Below are 6997 nucleotides of genomic sequence, written 5' to 3'. Positions count from 1 at the left end.
GGCTTATTGAACCTAAATCTCAGTGTCATCTGGTTGGACAAGGAAATATGGACATCTATAACACAAGCTGCTGGAATATATTACAGTTTACAAATGGATACCAGAAAGCCTGTATATAGGGGTAGAGTAACAGTTTCTGTTCAGAATTTGAAAATAAGATGTAATACTGTAATCACACAATCAGAAGCCAGGATTGGTCAAATTCCAGGCAGGAATGCTGCTATTGCTCCCCTGAACAAGGTACTTCATTCAGATTACTCCTGTAAATATAAATGGGAGCAATGTAAACTGTTTGGATAAAAAAAAAAAATTGATAATTGAAATGATAAGGTACAGTAATTGATTTAACAACTGTTAGAGAATCTCAGCCTATATTGACAACTATTGTGCATCATGAAGAAGCATAATAATACTGTATGTTAAGTGATTAAGAAGATTGCCAAACCCCTCAGAAGAATTTTAAACAGTTACTGTAAGCATAAATCATATTCCCAGTTAAAAAGTACAAATTAGAGTTAAATTATGATTTGTGTATTGGGATTTTGAAAGGCTATTTTGTGGAAAGGTATTATTTTATTAGTTTTCCATCCCTCAGTTTGAAACTGCTAGTTATGTCTTTACAGCCTGGATCACAGTAAAGGCTCCTGAGCTGCATGCCAAGCAACTTGCAACAAGCAACTTAATCTTTTCTTGTATTGGAATCTATAACTTTGCTTTCAATGTTTTTATTTTTGACTACATTGTTAAAACAGTTGTAAAGAGCTAGGTCCTGCAAGGCAGCTCAAGGGATTGGTAATCTGCGTGGATACAATCTGTACTGTTTTAATATTAATAACTGTATTCACTTTCCTAGTACCTCACACTAATTTCGACTAATCTAATCTGCCCATCTGGTAGTTCTCTAGCATAAACTAATTGCATATCAAATGGATGAGATTTTAAGTATGCTTTTCTAATTTGTTCTGGTATGAATCCTGAATCCATCCAATATTTACATGGAAGTCATAGTGTTATACACAAATTCTGGATAACATTGTTGAACAGGGGAAAATCTAATTTTACCATAAAATCTGTTTCTTTCTTGGTTTATACACAATGTAAAAAATGAACCTAAAGTAGTGTACTTGGTTTTGTAGGTATTTGTGTAGATATTACTTTTATTGGGAGCCACAGGATATACCAATGTGCTTTGGGTAATTGTTACAGGTCTCATATTAAGCAAGATGAGATTGTTATAGAAATGTCACTCCCTAGGAATTCCTAGGAGTTTCATGCACTGCATTAGCTGGTCTTTTGGCATTGTAGACTACTGTGTTTGCTGTGTGGTTGGGTCTAGGGCATGCTTAAGAGTTAGTGATTCAATCCTGGATACAGAACAGTTGCATATGCCACATATCCTTATTTCTGTAGTTATTTTAATTATTTTGACATAAGAGCTGACAGCACCCATTGACATAAGAGAGAGGCAAAGTATAAGTGAATGGAAATTCAGAAAATAAACATTCATCTCAGATAATTTAATTTAAAAAATAGTAATGGCAATGAGCCTTTTCTGGTTTGGATGTATGTTCTATATAGCCTTCTTTCTTGGCACAGTTTAAGTACTGCAAAAATTCAAAGACACTGATATACCTTAACTGTTATCTATTTTAAATCACTTAACAGTTGCCACACATAAATATGTTCAATGAGGCAATAAGCACTAACTGTCATACAGTAGCTCAAAAGACTTTATTCGTCTACCATTAAGGAAGGTGGTAATTTTGTGTGGCTCGCCTGTGCTTGGTTTGTGATATCCATTGATAGCTATGTTTTACTGCTGTAGATACTGAATGTAACTCCACTATGACATACCCCAACAATCTACATGGAACCTAATTAAACAATTTGGACATGTAGCAGCCAAGACTAGATTGAACAGAGTACTAGACAAAATAATTGACTTTGGACAAATATTCTTCCCAACACTTAAAATTTTAATGTATGCAATGACCAACTCTGCTTCCTGGGATTTGTAAAGGTAAAGAATACAATCCATACTCTTCATAAAAAACTCAGACAATCTATTCCCCCAAGAGGACAACTTTTAGCTCAGTTTAGCTCAAAACACATCACAGTTTTTATATTAATTGTTGAAATTCACCTCGGAGATGAACACCACTGATTGTGAAGCCTAAGTGTTTTTATAAATAGCACTGGAAATTTTCCAGGAAGGATGGAAAAAGTGGTTAAGCTCTAGGCTACAAACTTTCATTTAGCCTTTAACCCCTCGCAGTCTCAGACACAGCAGAGAAAAAGCTTTTTAGCAGTAAAGTTTGGGTGCCATTTGGGTAATGTAATTCAAAACAGGCGGCTGCAAAATTGCAATACCTTTCGTGAACTTTGTGTGCCAAGTTCAGTGCAATGGTACAGAATATAGTGACTTAATGGTAAGGTAGTGATGCCTTTTCACTAAAGTCTGGAGTTGCCACTTCAGTTCTTATGCATTACAGTAGATACTGAAATCCCAGTGTAAATGCACAGAAGCTAATGTGTGCATTTGTTTTTTCCAGACTTGATTATTGCTATGAAGCGCTGGTTAATGTACAGTATTTAATGACTTATATACATACAGCTAACCACTCTTTGAAATTTAGCCTTCTTTCAGTTCCCACAAATAGGCTCTGAACACTTAGAACTCATATTAGATCTTAGCACTTTTAAATCTTTACTTTTATACTCTAGTTTTGATTCTGTTTATCATTCTGCTTATTTTGTTATATTAAAATTTATATTTCTCAGTGTTTCTAATATTTTGCTTTCTTTTATTGTAAAAACCCTTGAGATGATGTGTCATGAAAGGTTCCATTTAAAATGATTAATGTGATCCATCTTGCTCAGTTTGAATTATATTGTGATCCAAAGACCTCATTAAGATGTTGTATTTACCTACAACCTTATGCCAAGGTTAACTTTATGATTAAGGAAAGCATCATTCGGACACTGACATAAATCATGTCTATCAGTTTGAGCACAATGTTATTGAGGTACTACCCCTTTAAAATACACAAAAGCTGTTTTTATTTATACTGACATGTCTTGCTGATTCTCTGGCAGAATTGAGTAGCAAGTGATAGAGGAGCCACAGGAAGTTACAGTTTAGAATTTTTCCACTGATTGTAATCGTTCTCTTCTCTAAAGCTAAGAAAATAATCATTTTCACATTTTGTTCACGAATATATTACATTTATCTTGAAAGCTTGAGCTACACTTGGATTGTTATCTCTGAGATAACATTAAATGTAACTGGTATTTTTAACAGTTTTACTGTTTTTTAAACACATCCTTGGTCCATAGCACAATGAATATCTTTGGAAAACATCCTCCATTTCTATAAAATGAGAAGTTCTAAAATACTAATAAAACTTTTGGACACTTAAAATTTAATAGAATAATTCTTGCCTTGATCCAATGTTTTTAAAAGATTGAGAACGTATTCAAAGTAAGTTAAAATAGAATTACTATCACATCCTTTTCATATCTTCTAAACACTTACATTGGTCTATTGGAAAAATCATTAATTGCACAAAGACAGAAAGCCCAGTGCTTCACAGTGATTTTTAACAAACTGGAATTAATACATGCCCAGCAGATTCCATAATAAAGTAAAAAAGCTTTTTCTTAAATGCAGTTTAACAGTTTGGAAAGGCTTCCCTTTATGGCTATGCACAGTGTGACGGATTCCCAATAGTTAAACTTGGAAGGCATATAATGAAAAGAAAAAACAAATTAAGTCCAGCTAAATTGTTTTTCCATAGCCAGTGGGGCTTGGCAAAGAAAGTGTACACTAGATGAAAGAGATAAAGTTTATAAAGACACACTACAGAGTCAATGAAACAGAATCTGTGGAATGTGATACAGTTTCCCTTGTTAATGCAACACACATTCATACACCTTATGGTGTCTCAGGCATCCCCATTTTAAAATAGCTTCTGACTTTTGAACAAAGAAGTGAGAAAATCTGATTTCTCCATTTATACAAATTTAGTAGAAAGTACAAACGTACTGGCACTCACACTCCCAAAAGCCTTAACATGTGTGTCTTTGTAAGCATTGATCTATTTCTGCTTGAAAGAAACCCTCCATGTCTCAAAAGGACACAGCATACACAAGCAAAGGCCTCTTTTACAGCTCAGATTAGAGGGCATATAAAACAAGCCATAAATTATTCATTATAATGTTATGATTACCAGTAAATGAGCCTATGCCAACATGAGAGGATTATTTTTAGCAGAACTATTTTAAAAAAGCTTTTTTTTAGTTTAAGACAAGTCTAGCTTACTATTAGAACCAGATACTATGGGTTGACCCACTCCCTTATAAGCAATGTCATCAAGCAAACTGTCTCGAAGCAAGAAGTAGTGGGACTGATATCTTAAATTCATAATTCCCTTTCCTACATTACCTCCTTAACAAATTCAGCTACTCATAAGTGAAAAAAACATATAATTGACTTTCATAGTATTTTCTTTTGTTTCCTTTAGATTACGTTTTGAAAAGAGCAGGTCACTTAGTTCTGTGATATGATTGTACTGTGAGAAACATTTATGGTTTTGGTGATGTCTTTACTCACAGGTAAAGATATTCTAAATAGAATATTTTCACACAGAGAATGTGGATTTACATTTTACCCGTGGCACAGGTTTAGGGAACTGTAAGGTTCCAACTTGAACTAACCTTTTTATTCTTTAACTCTATAAAGCAAGCCTTATCCTACTATTAAATTTGACTTTATTACAAATGTGATGTTTTTGCATTTTAACAATTTATACAGTGCAGTAAAAGCTACTTTAAAAGTAAAAACTGGATAAAAAATGGATAGCACATATAATTTATTTCCATGGTGTGAAAACGTAGAAAGCAAAATGTAGAGCAGAGTGCTGAGGTTAAAGGTACTAAACAGATAGGGGTTGCCACTGTAGCTGACAAAGAATATAGGAAATCATCTGCACTAAATGAATCATGTGTAACTATTAAATGCCTTCATGAACAACTTTCTTCAGTGGGCTGGACATCTCTAGAGGTTATTATACTGCTACCCAGGAACTGGCACAGAATTATTGCTGAACGGCACATTGTGTTCTATGCTTTTCAACTGAATGCATTGAAATATAGAGACCTACATTCATCTATGTCTCTACCTTTCAAAATTCAAAGACTATTTTGTACCTTCTCACCACTTTATGGCTAGGCACAAGGTAGAAATACTCTCTCAAAACTGCTTAAATATCAGATAAACTACATTCAACATGCACACACAAATTGTGTCCAACATGTTTCCTCTAACTATATCCAAAACGTACATTTTAAGAAATCCTACAGGACAGACATAATTTGTCATCAGCACTTTGTTGTGCCTTTTTCGTGATACGCATATTACCTCACCTTTTCTAAATTAAAAGGCTCCATTAATAGTGGACACTTTGCATGACAGCCGCAGTGCTCTGCTAATGAGAAGGATACATTAATTCAACATGAGGCCAAATTGTTTACCTTTCCCAATGCAATATGTGCTTCTTCCCTTACCAAACACGGAGTGTGAAACACATAATTCTTCAGTTCAAAGCTGCAGAATTCAGACCTACCATGGAGAAGATAATGAATACACTGCAGGGAACTAATCACTCTGAGGTTTCTAATGTGCTAGATATCTTTGACATTTGAAACAGCTAAGTTTCAAACCTATTGTGGAATGTGAATTAATGACCCACAGGAAACATATGGCTAAAGGGTAGCAAAATGGACTATAAAAAAATGCTTCTTGAACTTTGACAAAGCCAGAGACACTCGATCAACTCAATAAGCTGTGCAAACCATGGTGCTGAATAATTGAAGGGTAGATTGAAATAAAATGGCAAATTTAAAATGTTGCTGAGAGTTTTAGAGGTGACATTGCCCTATGTTGTTCATAATGTCATTTGTAAGCTATTTTGTCATGATAACTGCATTTTGTTTAGGGACTCAGAAATCAGAAGGAAATAAAAAATGATTTCTATTTTTAGATTCACAGGATCCTAATAAAAGACAACTGGGTCAAACTAGGACAGGGGAAAGACTGTGAATGGGAATGGTGTGCTTAACAGGCTGAGAATTTGACCTCCCAGTGATGCAGGTCAAAGAAAACTACACATTTTAGTCATGTGGCATGGATAATGTGCCAGGTTAATAGCCACAATATTGAATTATAAACCATATTATTAAGACATTTAATGAATTAGATATTTTATGAAGAGTTGTACTGTATATTAAAATCTTAAAGGTTTGTTTGCCTGGGCTAAATATGGGTATTGCTACCCTTGTAAAATGGATTTCCTCACAGGTTGGTATCTCAGATAAATAATATCTGAGGGGAAAATGAGAAAAGATAATTGAATAGCAATAGATTCTATTTAGTTTTCTACTAATTTGTGCTCATGCTGTTGGTTATAAACTTCATAAATGACTTTAGTTACACAGCAATAATTGTTATTTAGTTAAGCATAGATTTTAGGACCTGAACTGTTTGTATTCTGTATTGGATAGTACTTGCATGTATCTTGTACTTTTGAAAACTTTTTTGTTTTATTAAATATCTTTTAGATAATTTTCTATATCAGGTCTGAACCTGAAAGGAAACAATTTGCACTCAACTCTGCATGAAGGCAGTCTTCATTTTAAGATATGGCTTCTTTCGTGGTCTATGTTGGTATTTACCTGAGCGTCTCTTCACTGAACATGGTGGCTGTGCTACAATACCTGGACATCACTTAGTTATTCTATTACTCAGGACAATTACTGCCAGATGTAAGACTGTATTTATCAGAATATTCATTAATTTTAAGTATAGTGGAGAAGGAGGCTATTTCAAAAGATTCTAGGCGAAATCTCTTAAATATGAGCTGAAATAATAAGAGCAATCAAACAACATAAATAGGTAAAGAAATTATAAACTTACCAACCTCAGATTACATCCTCTCCA

The sequence above is a fragment of the Lepisosteus platostomus genome, chromosome 17, assembly GCF_059453375.1.
Source record: "Lepisosteus platostomus isolate fLepPlt1 chromosome 17, fLepPlt1.hap1, whole genome shotgun sequence".
In the NCBI taxonomy this organism is placed as follows: domain Eukaryota; kingdom Metazoa; phylum Chordata; class Actinopteri; order Semionotiformes; family Lepisosteidae; genus Lepisosteus; species Lepisosteus platostomus.
This window is presented reverse-complemented; position numbering follows the sequence as displayed.